Raw genomic sequence first — 14,694 nt, forward strand, 5'->3', positions numbered from 1 at the left:
TTGTGTTAAAGAGTGGCTCTTGAGCAGAGAGGTGGACGGATAGAGCTAACTGTCCCCAATCAAAGCCAAAAATGAGCATAAAGGATCCCCCTGCTACACACAGAGGGATTAATTCATTTCCAAGGCTGAGATTGGACTCATGGCTCTTCCCAAAAAGACAGTCTATTTGGAAAACTGAGATTTTCCTGGAGTGGCCCCTCTCCTTCCTGTCCAGGCAAGAGAGCTGAGACATATTCCCTCCCACTGTGACTCTTGGCCACATCTGAATAGAATGGCTGGTGAGAACACCTAGAAACTGTGTGGCCCCCTGATGCTTGAGCTGACAGAAATGCAGCCAGAGCCAACTGTTTTCAGAGCAGAGAGTGGGCCTGTTTGGCCAGGGAACTTGGGGCACAGGTCAGCTTGAGCTAAGACAACAAAGAGCTTTACCAGCTTTAAAGCTCTTTCTCCCACTGCACCTAAGCAGAGAAACTAATTCATAGCTCCATTCATTACTGACTATGGTCTTCAGTCTGCCTAAGAAACCCAACCAGAACATTCAGGAAGCTGTGTGGGCCATTCAACAGCTCTGCTTACAGTAGCACTTAAACAGATAGCATAGCATGTGTTCTTCTCCATCTGCAGAGGAAAACCATTGGCCTCAATCTGACCAGAGTATTCAGTAAACAATCTTGTTTGATTTGGGTCCCCAAACAAAGAGCTGTGCAGGCCCAGGACCTATCTTGCTGCCCTGCAAGGGCAGAGAAATGAATCCACAGCCCCATCCACTATTGAATATAATACTCATTCCCAACCATCTGGAAAGCCTAGAGAATTCAGGCAACTTTAGAGCTCATTCTGCAGCCTCACTTTAGAACCAAGCCAGCAGTACTATCCAATTGTTCTCAGCTGGTAGCACACTGGTCCCATCCCTGACCAGATCTCAAACAGTTACCTCACCCTACAATAGCCCATAATAGCATATCTCACTGCCCAGAGACATTACCAGTCCACACTCCCAGAAATCCAAATGAGCTGACTTGTGAAGAACTGTCTCTGCCAAAGCAACCTGGTAAAACCTAGAAGGGGAACCCAATTAATCAAATGCACAGATAGCAATATAAAGAATCAAGGATCACAAAAAACTCAAGAACAAAAACAAAATAGGTAAACCACCAAAGGAAATAAACGTAGCTCTAATAACTGATCTTAAGTAGAGATGTATGAGCAGTCAGACAAAAAAATTCCAAAAAAATCCTCTTAAAGAAGTTTAGTGAACTATAAGAACACACAGACAACTAAATGAAATTGGGAAAACAATGAATGAACCAAACAAGAAGTTCAACATAAGCAATAAAAAAAAAAAAGAAAGAGGAAAAAAAACTAGAAATCCTAGTGTTGAAAAATAAAATGATTGAACTGAAGAATTCAGTAGAGTTTCAAAAGCAACTTGATCATGCATAAGAATAAATCAGTGACCTGGAATTAGGACATTAGAAATTATCCAGTCAGAAGAACAAAAGGAAAAAAGGATGAAAAGAAGTAAAGAATATCTATGAGACATATAGGACATAATGAAAAGAAACAATATTCACATTACGAGAATTCTAAAAGGGAAAGAGAAAGAGAAAAGCACAGAAAATATATTTAAAGAAATGATGGCTATAAACTGAGGATAGAAATAAATATTGTTATCCAAAAGGCCCAAAGGACTCCAAATAGGTATAACCTAAATAGGTTGCATTAATACACATTATAATTAAATTCTCAAAAGTCAATGACAAGAAAGAATTTTAAAAGCAGCAAGAGAAAAAGAGAAGTTACATATAAGGGAACTCCCACAAGACTATAAGTGGATTTCTCAAAAGAAACATTCCAGACTAGTACAGAATAGGATGACATTTTCAATATATTGAAGGGGGGAGGGGAAAGCAAGAATACTGCACCTGGGGTGCCTGTGGGCTCAGTGGGTTAAGCCTCTGACTTCGGCTCAGGTCATGGTCTCAGGGTCCTGGGATCAACTCCCGCATCAGGCTCTCTGCTCAGTGGGAGCCTGCTTCCCCCTCTACCTCTGCCTGCCTCCCTGCCTACTTGTGATCGCTCTCTCTGTCAAATAAATAAATTAAAAAGAAAGAAAGAAAGAAAGAATACTGCACCTTGCAAAGCTTTCTTTCAGAAATGAAGGAGGGATAAAATCTTTCCAGACAAACAAAAACTGAGGGAGTTCACTAGATCTGCATTACAAGAAATCTAAAGGGAATTCTTTGAGTGGAAGTAAAAAGATACTAATTAACATCATAAAAATATAAAAAGATAACCTTAAGCTCCCTGGTAATCTTAAATATATAGTCAAAATAGATTCTGTAATTTGGTAGTGGTGGCACATAATACACTTACAATTCTAGTTTAAAAAATAAACATAATAGGGGTGCATGGGTGGCTCAGTCGCTTAAGCATCTGGCTTTTGATTTTGGCTAAGATCATGATCTTAGGATTGTGATATTGAGCACATCAGGTTCTGCACTGAGCACTGCTTAAGATTTTCTCTCTCCCTTTCCCTCTGTCTCTCCCACCAGTTGAACTTGTTCTCTCTAAATAAACAAACTAACAAACCAACATAGTCAAGATAACCATTATTTATACAATATAAAAACATGTAAATTGTAACATCAAATAGCCCAAAATATGAGGGGGAGAAAAAACAAAAGTATAAAGTTTAGGGATTGTTTTGAAGTTTTTATTAGGTTAAAATAGAGTAGCATAATATTAATATGTTTTATGTTAGCCCCATAGTAACCACAAGGGATTAACCCTGTACCAATGACACAAAATAACATGATAAAGAAGTTAAACCTACCGATATCAAAAGACATCAAAACATGAAAAAAGCAGAATAAAAAACAAGAAACAATGAATCTATAAGACAACCAGAAAACAACAAAATAGCCATAGTAAGTCCTTATCTACCAATAATCACTTTAATATAAATACATGAAATTTTCTAATCAAAAGAGATATAGAATGGCTGAATGAATTAAAAAACAAACAAACAAACAAACAAACAAACCCAAGATCCAGCAATATGCTGTGTATAGGAGATACACTTTAGCTTTAAAAGCACACTGAGGGGCACCTGGGTGGCTCAGTGGGCTAAGCCTCTGCCTTTGGCTCAGGTCATAGTCTCAGGGTCCTGGGATTGAGCCCCGCATCAGGCTCTCTGTTCAGCAGGTAGCCGCTTCCCCATCTCTCCCTCTCTGCCTGCCTCTCTGCCTGCTCGTGATCTCTCTCTCTGTCAAATAAATAAATAAAAATCTTAAAAAGGAAAAAAAAAAGCACACGTATTAAAAGTTGGGGATAGAAAGTCATTCCAAGCAAATGGTAACAACAACAAAAGAGGGTTAGCTATACTTATATCAGACAAATAGACTTTAAACTAAAATATGGTATAAAGAGACAAAGAAGGTCATTATGTTATGATAAAGGGGTCAATAATAAGATATAACAATTATAAAAATGTATGTTCCCAGGATTGAAGTACCTAAATATGTAAAACAAAACTAACAGATCTAAAAGGAAAAATGAATGGTAATACAATAATAGTTGAGGATTTCAATACCCAACTCTCAACAGTAGATAGGTTGTCCAGACAGAGAATTAATAAGGAAATAGAAGATCAGAACAACACTATAGACCAAATGGAGCTAACAGACATACAGAACATTCTAGCCAACAACAACAGAATACATATTTTTTTCAAGAGCACATGGAACATTTTCTAGGAAAGACCATATGTTAGGCCACAAAACAGTCAAATTCAAAGAAGACCGAAATCATACCAAGTAGCCTATCTGACAACAATGGCAAGAAACTAGAAATTAACAGCAAGAGAAAAACCAGAAAATTCATGAATATAGAAATTATGAATAACTAATGGATCAAAGAAGAAATTAAAGGGGTTATAAAAAAAGTTTGAGACAAACAAAAATGGAAAACTAACATTTCAGAACTTATAGGATGCAGCAAAAGCAGTTCTAGGAGGGAAGTTCAAAGAAATAAGTGCCTACAACAGACGTAAAAAAGATTGTAAATAAGGCACTTAACTCTATGCTTTAAGGAACTAGAAAAAGAACAACCTGAGTCCCAAGTTAGCAGAAGAAAGGGTGGCTCGGTGGGTTGGGCCGCTGCCTTCGGCTCGGGTCATGATCTCGGGGTCCTGGGATCGAGTCCCGCATTGGGCTCTCTGCTCGGTGGCGGGCCTCCTTCCCTCTCTCTCTCTCTGCCTGCCTCTCTGTCTACTTGTGATCTCTCTCTGTCAAATAAATAAATAAAGTCTTAAAAAAAAAGAAAGAATGAAAATAAATTAAATGAAGAAAAGAAAAACAGAAAAAATTAACCAAACTAAGGGTTCTTTCTTTAAAGAGATAAATAAAATTGACAAACCCTTAGCTAGACTAACTGAGGGGGAAAAAAAGAAGGGACCTAAATCTGTAAATCTTTGAATGAAAAAGAAGACATTAAAACTGATACCACAGAAATACAAAGGATCATTAGAGGCTACCATGAACAACTATATACCAATAAACTAGAAGTCTAAAAGAAATGGAGGGGTGCCTGGGTGGCTCAGTCAGTTAAGCATCTGACTCTCGATTTCTATTTAGGTCATGATCTCGGGTCAGGAGACTGAGCCCCAGCGTTGGCTCCATGCTGGGTGAGGAATCTGCTTAAGATTCATTCCCTCTCTCTCTACCTCTGCCCTACCCCCACTCTCTCACCTCTCTCTAAAAAAGAAGGGTGGATGGATGGATGGAAGAAAGGAAGGAAGGAAGGAAGTCTAGCTTCCTTCCTTTAGTTCCTTCAATTTCTTGCATTAAAAGAAAAGAGAAGAGAAAAAATAAAAGAATTGAAAAAATGCTTAGAAACACATATCACTTACCAAGACTGAATCAGGAAGAAATTGAAAATCTGAATAGACCAACTGTACCATTTAACAAGAAATTAACACCAATCTTTTTCAAACTCTCCAAAACAACTGAAGAGAAGGGAATACTCTCAACTCATTTTATGAGGCCAGCATTATAACGATTCTAAAAGCAGAAAAGGATACTACTAGAAAATTATAGGCCAAGATACCTGATATAGATTCAAAAATTCTCAAAAAAAAATGATAGCAAATGGAATACAGTAGCACACTGAAAAGATCATTCACCATGATCAGGTGAGATTTATCTCTGGGACACAAGGATGGTTCACCATATACAAATCTATCAATGTGATATATCAGTGTGATAGAAAGAAAGAATTGATAGAAAAGAATTATATAATTATTTGACAAAATTTATAGAAAGAATTGATAGAAAGAAAAGAATCATATAATTATTTGACAAAATTTAACATCCATTCATGATTTAAAAAAAAAAAAGAAAGAACTCTTCACAAATTAGGAATAGAAGGAACATATCTCAATAGTGGCTATATATGACAAGCCCATATCTAAACTCATACTCAATAGTGAAAGGTTGAAACTTTTCTTCTAAGATCAGAAATAAGACAAGGGTGACCAATCTCACCACTCCTCTCAATATAATATTAGAAGTCCTAGCTAGAACAATCAGGCATGAAAAAGAAAATGTATCAGAATTGAAAAGAAGAAGTAAAATTACCTCTATTTGCAGATGACATGATTTTATATATGGAAAACCTGAAAACTCAACCAAAAACCTGTTAGAGCTAATCAATGAATTCAGTAATGTTACAAGATACAAAATTAGCATACAAAATTCAGTAGAAGTTCTAAACTCTGACAACAAATTTTATGAAAAAGAAGTTAAGAAACGAATCCCACTTACATCAAAAATAATAAAATACTTAAAAATAAATTTACCCAAGGAAGTAAAAGATACCACTCTGAAAACTACAAGGGACATTAATGCAAGAAATTGAAGAAGACACAAATAAATGGAAAGCTATCCCATGTTCATGGGTTGGAAGCATTAATATTGTTAAAATGTCAATTCTACCAAAAGCCATCTATAGATTCAATGTAGTAACTATTAAGATTCCAATGGCATTTAGAATTATAATTTACTGAATTAGAAAAGAACACCCTTAAAATGTCTATGGAACCACAAAAGATCCTGAATAGCCAAAGAAATCCTGAGAAAGAACAAAACAAGGCATCACACTTCCTGATTTCAAGCTATCCTATAAATCTATAGCAATTAGAACAGTACAGTTACATTGTAAAAACAGACAAATATACCAGTGGAACAGAACTGAGAACTCAGAAATAAAACCCAAGCATATGCGGTCAACTAATATTTGACAAGGAAGCCAAGAATATTCAATGGAGAAAAGACAGTCTCCTCAATAAACTGTGCCAGGATAACTGAATATTCCATGTAAAACAATGAAACTAGATCTCATCTTCACCACTCACAAAAATTAACTTTAAGTGGATTAAAGACTTAAATGTAAAACCTAAAACCATGAAGCTACTAGAAGAAAACATAGGAATAAAGCTTCTTGACATAGGTCTTGGTAATAATATTTTGGATATGACATTCAAAACACAAGCAACAAAGCAAAAAAATTAACTACATCAAACTAAAAAGCTTTATACACCAAAATAATACCATCAACAAAGTGTAAAGGCAGCCTATAGAATGGGAAAAAAATATTTGCAAACCATATATTCAAAATATATGAACAACTCATTTAACTCAGTAACAAAGAAACAAACAAAAAACAACAAAAAATAATCCAGTTAAAACATGGGCAAAGGACCTGAACAAACATTTATCCAAATAAGATATATGAAAGGCCAACAGACACATTAAAAATTATCAATACCACTAATCATAAGGAAAATGCAAACTAAAACCACAATGTGATATTACCTCATGCCTAGCAAATGGCCATCATCAAAAGGATAAGGGGTAACAAATGCTGGTGTGGAGGTGAAGAAATGGGAATCCTTGTCCAATGTTGCTGGGATTGAAAATTGGTACAGCCACTATGTAAATAGCATGGAGGATCCTCAAAAAATTTTAAAAAACGGGGATGCCTGGGTGGCTCAGTTGGTTAAGCATCTGCCTTCGGCTCAGGTCATGATCCCAGGGTCTTGGGATCAAGTTCCACATCAGGGAGCCCAATTCTCCCTCTGCCTGCTGCTCCTTCTGCTTGTACTCTCTCTCTCTCTTGCTCTGTCAAATAAATAAATAATGTCTTTAAAAAAAGAATTTAAAAAACAGAACTATGATCCAGCAATTCTACTGGGAATTCTATTCTTCTGGGAATATAGCCAAAGGAAATGAAAACAAACTCAAAAGATATCTATATGCCCATGTTGGTTGCAGCATTATTTACAATCACCAAGACATGGGAACAAACCAAGTGTCTACTGGTGGTGAATGGATAAAGAAGTTATGGTGTGTATAGACACACACACACACACACACACACACAGTGGCATATTACTGGGCCATAAAAAATGAGAAAACCCTACCATTTGCAACAACATGTATGGACCTTGAAGGCATTATGCTAAGAGACATAAATCAGGCAGAGAAAAGAGAAATACTATACATTCTTACTTACATGAAACCTAAACAAAACAAAGCAAAAAACCCATGGCCCCAAACTCATATGAATTTGTATGAGATCAGACTTGCAGTTACCAGGGACAAAGGGTTGGGATGAAGAACTGGAAGAAGTTGGTCAAAATGTACAGACTTCCAGTTATAAAATAAATCAGTCCTAGGGATGTAATGTACAACATGATGACTGTAGCTAACACCATGGTATAATATACAGGAAAGTTGTTAAGAGAGTAAGTCCTAAGAGTTCTCATCACAAAGAGAATTTTTTCTTTCTTTTGCTTCTTTCTTTTCTTTATATTGTACCTATATGAGATGATGAGTGTGAGCTGAATCTATTAAGGTAATCTTTTCACAATACATGTAAAACAAACCAACACGCTGTAGGCCTTAAACTTGTATAGTGATGTATGTCAATTATTTCTCAATAAAACTAGAAAAAAAGTAAATAGTATAATTATCCCAGTTTCACAGATGAGAGAACTAAGACAAACTGTTTAAGGAATTTGCCAAAGATGCTGAACTCTTAATCATCACTAGATTTCCTTCTGACTAAGCAAGATGATACATACACATGGATACCAAAGTACTAGCAATTGTACTATTGAAGAGTTCTACCAAAGCGTTCATAGTTTCCTTAAATTTTATTTTATACTTTGATGAGAATTTTCTAAGTTTACAATATAACAGATTTGAATGATTACTTGAATTTCATGATAAATGTAGTGACATTTGTTTATTCTTGATGACTGTATACCATTTCCAACATTTTCCATTTGTTTTGCTTCTGGAAATTTGGTGAGCTATCTGCCACTGTTTCTGTCCCACTCTCAGAACTGTACCAAGACTACCAACCCACACCATACATAAAAGATATTTGAACAACTTGAGGATAAGCAGTTTATTTAACCAACGCTGCTTGAGGGATAGTAGAGCTGTGATTGTTTAAAAATAACAAGAAATTGTTGAAGCAGTTTAATAAAGGTATCAATTTTATGTCCCAGTTTAAGTTTTAGCTCATTTCTTCATTGCAAACTTTTTCTAGAAATGAGAGAAAAATATTCTTAGCATATATAGGTATTCCTGTTTAGATACCAGGTATATTTAATCAAACATAATATAAAACACCCACAGATATACCTTCTATTAAGCCATATGCAAGTCGAGAAAGTACCTGTCAATATATTAGAAATTGCCATTTATAAGTACTTATCAGACAACATAATTTTGATTATTCCTAACAATAAGTATGTATATAACTTATTATATCTTTTTTTGATTGAACAATAAAATGTGCTCCTTCATATTTACTCTTTATAGTAAATAGTCTACATAGTACTACCTTCTCTTCAAAACAAAAAAGAAAAAAATATTATATGATGCTCTTTTTCATGGGTCTGTCTTTATTTCCAAAAGGTTTATAGAGTAATTAAAAAACCAAGTTCAATGCAGTTTTGCTCATGCAAAACTGAGAAAGACATATGTTAGTTTTATACTGCTAAATGTCAGAGATATATTTCTCAAGGAGTTAAAAGTGAATACTATACCCTTAAACTTGACATTAAGATATCTGGTGTTAATATATAAGAAAGCAACTGATTTCTGTACATTGATTTTGTATCCTGCCACATTACTGAATTGGTGTATGAGTTCTAGTAGTTTAGGGGTGGAGTCATTTGGGTTTTCCAGATAAAGTATCATGTCATCTGTGAAGAGAGAGAGTTTGACTTCTTCTTTGCCAATCTGAATACCTTTTATTTCTTTTTGTCTGATTGCTGTTGCTAGGACTTCTAGTACTATGTTGAACAACTATGGTGACAGTGGACATCCTCGTCGTGCTCCTGATCTCAAAGGGAAGGCTGTCAGCTTTTCCCCATTGAGGAATATACTCACTGTGGGCTTTTCATAGATAGATTTTATGAAGTTGAGGAATGTTCTCTCTATCCCTATACTTTGCATAGTTTTAATCAGGAATGAATGCTGTATCTTGTCAAATGCTTTTTCTGCATCAGTTGAGAGGACCATGTGGTTCTTCTCTATTCTCTTATTGATTTGTTCTATCACATTGATTGGTTGGTGAATGTTGAACCACGCTTGCATCCCATGGATTAACCCCACCTAGTCATAGTGGATAATCTTTTTAATGTATTGTTGGATCCTATTAGCTAGGATCTTGTTGAGAATCTTGGCATCTGTATTCATCAGGGATATTGGTCTGAAATTCTCCTTTTTGGTTGGGTCTTTGCTTGGTTTGGGGATCAGGGTAATGCTGGCTTCATAAAAAGAATCTGGAAGTTTTCCTTATGTTTCTGTCTTTTGAAACAGCTTTAGGAGAATAGGTATTATTTCTTCTTTGAATGTTTGATAGAATTCTCCAGGGAATCTGTCAGGTCCTGGGCTCTTGTTTTCTGGGAGGCGTTTGATCACTACTTCAATCTCATGACTAGATACTGGTCTCATCAGGTTGTCAATTTCTTCCTGATTCAGTTGTGGAAGTTTATAGGTTTCCAGGAATGTATCCATTTCATCTAGGTTGCTTAACTTATTGGTATATAACTGCTGATAATAATTTCTGATGATTATTTCTATTTCCTTGGTGTTAGTCATCATCTCTCCCTTTTCATTCATAATTTTATTAATTTGGGTACTCTCTCTTCTTTTGGATTAGTTTGGCCAATGGTTTATTGATCTTACTGATTCTTTCAAAAAAAAAGCTTCTAGTTTTGTTGATGTGTTCTAATTTATCCCTAGTTTCTATCTCATTGATCTCTGCTCTAATCTTGATTATTTTCCTTCTTGTGTGGGGGGTTGGCTTCATTTGTGTTGATTCTCCAATTCTTTAAGGTGTGTATTCTGGATTTTTCAATTTTTTTGAAGGAGGCTTGGATGGCTATGTATTTCCCTCTTGGGACCACCTTTGCCATATCCCATAGGTTTTGGACTGAAGTGTCTTCATTCTCATTGGTTTCCATGAATTGTTTAAGTTCTTCTTTGATTTCCTGGTTAATCCAAACAGTCTTAAGCAGGGTGGTATTTAGCTTCCAAGTGTTTGAATTCCTTCCAAACTTTTTCTTGTGATTGAGTTCCAGTTTCAAAGCATTGCAGTCTGAGAATATGCGGGAAGTAATCTCAATCTTTTGGTATCAGTTTAGCCCTGATTTGTGACCCAGTATGTGGTCTATTCTGGAGAAAGTTCCACGTGCACTCGAGAAGAATGAGTATTCTGTTGCTTTAGGGTGGAATGTTCTGTATATATCTATGAGGTCCATCTGGTCCAATGTGTCATTCAGTGCTCTTGTTTCTTTACTGATTTTCTGCTTGGATGATTGGTCTGTTACTGAGAGTGGCGTGTTAAGATCCCCTACTACTAATGTATTCATAGCAGTATGACTCTTTATCTTGATTAACAGTTGTCTTATGTAATTGGCTGCTCCCATATTGGGGGCATAAATATTTACAATTGTCAGATCTTCTTGGTGGATAGAACCTTTAAGAATGATGTAGTGTCCTACTTAATCTCTGACTACTAATAATGAAAAAATAGAATTGGAAATTAGATAACTGATTCCATTTACTATAGCACCAAGAACCATAAGGTACCTAGGAATAAACCTAACCAAAGAGGTAAAGGAAGAACTACAGAACACTCATGAAAGAAATTGAAGAAGACACAAAAAGATGGAAGAGCACTCCATGCTCATGGATCAGAATAAACACTGTCCAAATGTCTATACTGCCTAGTGCCATCTATACTTTCAATGTCATCCCAATCAAAATTCCACCAGCATTGTTCAAAGAGCTAGAACAAACAATCCTAAAATTTGCATGGAACCAGAAGAGACCACGAATTGCTAAGGAAATGTTGAAAAAGAAAACCAAAACTGGGGGTATCACATTGCCTGATTTCAAGCTTTACTACAAAGCTGTGATCACCCAAGACAGCGTGGTACTGGCACAAAAACAGACACATAGACCAGTGGAACAGAGTAGAGAGCCCAGATATGGACCCTCAACTCTATGGTCAAATAACCTTTGACAAAGCAGGAAAAAATATACAGAGGAAAAAAGATAGTCTCTTCAATAAATGGTGCTGGGAAAATTGGACAGCTATGTGTAGAAGAATGAAACTTGACAATTCTCTTATACCATGCATAAAGATAAACTTGAAATGGATACAAGACCTCAGTGTGAGACAGGAATCTATCAAAATCCTAGAGGAGAACATAGACAGTAACCTCTTCGACATCGGCCACAGCAATTTCTTTCAAGATATGTCTCCAAAGGCAAAGGGAACAAAAGTGAAAATGAACTTTTGGGACTTCATCAAGATTAAAATCTTCTGCACAGCAAAGGAAACAGTCAGCAAAACAAGGAGGCAACCCATGGAATGGGAGAAGATAATTGTAAATGACACTGCAGACAAAGGGCTGATATCCAAGATTGATAAAGAACTCCTTAAACTCAACACACACAAAACAGATAATCACGTCAAAAAATGGGCAGAAGACATGAACAGACACTTCTCCAAAGAAGACATACAATTGGCTAACAGACACATGAAAAAAATGCTCATCATCATTAGCCATCAGGGAGATTCAAATCTAAACCACATTGAGATACCACCTTACACCAGTTAGAATGTCCAACATCAACAAGACAGTAAACAGCAAGTGTTGGAGAGGATGTGGAGAAAGGGGGAACCCTTTTACACTGTTGGTGGGAATGCAAATTGATGCAGCCACTTTGGAAAACATTGTGGAGATTCCTTAAGAAATAAAAAATAGAGCTACCCTATGACCCTGCAATTGCACTACTGAGTATTTACCCCAAAGATACAGATGTAGTGAAAAGAGGGGCCATCTGTACCCCAGTGTTCATAGCAGCAATGGCCACAGTCGCCAAACTGTGGAAAGAACCAAGATAACCTTCAACAGACAAATGGATAAGGAAGATATGGCTCAGATATACAACGGAGTATTATGCCTCCATCAGAAAGGATGAATACCCAACTTTTGTATCAACATTGATGGGACTGGAAGAAATTATATTGTGTGAAATACATCAAGCAGAGAGAGTCAATTATCATATGGTTTCACTTACTTGTGGAGCATAAGGAATAAAACAAAAGACATGGGAGATGGAGAAGAGGAGTGAGTTGGGGGAGATTGGAGGAGGAGACGAACCATGAGAAACTGTGGACTCTGAGAAACAAACTGAGGTTTTTGGAGGGGGATGGTGGGGTGGGGTGTCTGGTGGTGGGTATTATGGAGGGCATGTATTGTATGGAGCACTGGGTGTGGTGCATAAACAATGAATTATGGAACACTGAAAAAAATAAAATTAAATTAAAACTATATATATATGATGTTAGATTACATGAAAGTAATACTTTTTATATTACTAAAAGGTTAACTTTTCCAGTTATATATTACAAAAAGAATAATACCATGTTTCTCTTACACTGCAGAATGAGAATTATCAGCTACAATCCAATTGCAATAATTATTACAGATAAGGATACAAAAAACAGAAATAGCACTACTTGCTGACAGATTGTAGGTGGATTGTGGGTTACCAGAAGCAATAAAAATTACATTTCCAGTTGAATAGCAAACTTGCTATGGAAATCTCTGAAAAATGAGTAGGTTCACTCACTGTAATCTTTTTTTAAATTTTTTTTTAATTTATTTTTTTCAGCATAACAGTATTCATTGTTTTTACACAACACCCAGTGCTCCATGCAATACGTGCCCTCCCTATTACCCACCACCTGTTCCCCCAACCTCCCACCCCCGACCCTTGAAAACCCTCAGGTTGTTTTTCAGAGTCCACAGTCTCTTATGGTTTGCCTCCCCTTCCAATTTTTTTTTTATAAACATATAATGTATTTTTATCCCCACACTCACTGTAATCTTAATCACGCAAACCAATGTTGCCGCAGCTGAATTGCTAATTTTTTTAGTTATATCTACACATGTTATTATTTATAAATGTTTTAAAATCTAAATTCTAAATGAATGCATTCTTTTATGCTCAGGAATGTTATGTTACTGGTCACATATTTTGAGATTTGTCTCTCTAAATAATGTATTTATTCATCCAACTAGCTTGATTGTTTATCACAGGCCTAACATTTTTTTTACCTGAGGATACAAAAATGCCTAAGACAGTCACTATTCTCAGGAATCCTAGTATGGTTGGGGGATGAAAGCACAACGAATAACAACAAGAGATGCCAGTAACAATATAATAAATGTAGGCATGCAAAACTGCTCAGGCCTCATAGAGAGTAGATAAATCATCATATTTAATGTTTGAGATTAGCCAAAGAAAAGAGAAGCTGTCAGGAGATTTCTTGCAGGAGCTGCAACTGAGTATTAGCTGATGAATTGGTATCAGATATATAAAAGCATTTATGAGAAATGGTGCTGGTAGAAATACATACAGAAGAAAAGACAGGAAGATTAAAAAGTTCATGGCATGCTGGGTAAACTCCACGCAATGTGGAGTGACTTAAGCATAAAATAAAATGCAAGTCACAAGCGTAGATTTCCAGTTTCAAGGTGGAAGTGGAAGTTGTCATTTTGCTTATTCTATTTCTGGAAGTCATCCAAATTGAATGAGGAGAAAGAAAAACAAAAATATGATCTCATTTTCAAAGTAAAATCAAGGGACAGCTAAATTCCAAGTGAAATTGAAGAAAAGGGTGACAAAAATTACTGGAGAAGAGATGGGGATACATTCAAGAGGAAGCAAAGAGGGGATGCCTTGGCTATAGATCCCTGAAAGAATCAGCAAAATCCACTTCTCAATGGAAAAGGGCACACTTTGATGTGAAAGACTAAATTCTTTATTTGCAATCATGAAAATCAATTGTAGACAATGGTTATAATGTTTCTCTGGGCCTAGTTTGGGTATGAAAAGCAGAGGCAGGGTTATCTGAGGATCATGAAAATAAGCTCATATATGTAGATAGGAAGCTGTTGTAGTGAAAGAAGAAAAAAACAGAAGAAAAATAAAAGAGAAACTTTTGCGGGGTGGTAGGGGATAGAAACAATCTGCACTGGCTAAGGAGAAATAAAATATAAATAAGACCCCTCATACTCTGCCCCACAAAGAA

This window comes from Meles meles, chromosome 5 (assembly GCF_922984935.1).
Source record: "Meles meles chromosome 5, mMelMel3.1 paternal haplotype, whole genome shotgun sequence".
In the NCBI taxonomy this organism is placed as follows: Eukaryota; Metazoa; Chordata; class Mammalia; order Carnivora; family Mustelidae; genus Meles; species Meles meles.